Raw genomic sequence first — 651 nt, 5'->3', positions numbered from 1 at the left:
GATTGGAACATTGAAGAGTGACGTATGATAATGTCAGCAGTCTTTCCCTGGGTACTCCCAATAATCCATAGCTCATGATCATGAGTTTTCTTTCAAATTACTTTGTACTGACTGAATCATTCTCCCTCCCATCGCATAAAATACAGGTTCTTGGTCAACTGCCTTTGGCGTTGTTATTGACGCTAAAAGTCTCCTTTAGCGTCAAATCTAAACTCACTTTATCTAAACGCGCTGGGTCGTGACTATCATTGTCACTTGTGATGCAGTTAGGTTAAGGAAAAGATTGTAGGTGAGCTTATAAAAGGTATAAAAGGTATCCGTCACACTCGGGACAAGAAGAGGACAGTTGGATTTAAGAAAATAAAGGGACAGTCAGGTTTGAGAAAAAGAAACTTGGACACAAATGGGATAGTTGGGTTTAGGAAAGGCTATTTTGCTTCTTTTTATTTTTTTTTTGATTATCACCGCCCAAGACGGTTGTGATTGGTTTAAAGAAATGCCAATAAACAAGAGCACATTTTTCTCCCATCACGGAATGCTGTGTGAAATAGCCAAACCCTCCTCCGTTGTGCTGTGGAGGAGGGTCTGGCAATGTGAGACTAGAAGCACAGTGTTCCACTTGAAACAACTTAAAAGGCCCCATAGTCTTTC

Source organism: Etheostoma spectabile, chromosome 7 (assembly GCF_008692095.1).
Source record: "Etheostoma spectabile isolate EspeVRDwgs_2016 chromosome 7, UIUC_Espe_1.0, whole genome shotgun sequence".
Lineage (NCBI taxonomy): Eukaryota > Metazoa > Chordata > Actinopteri > Perciformes > Percidae > Etheostoma > Etheostoma spectabile.
Note: the sequence above shows the minus strand (reverse complement) of the source record.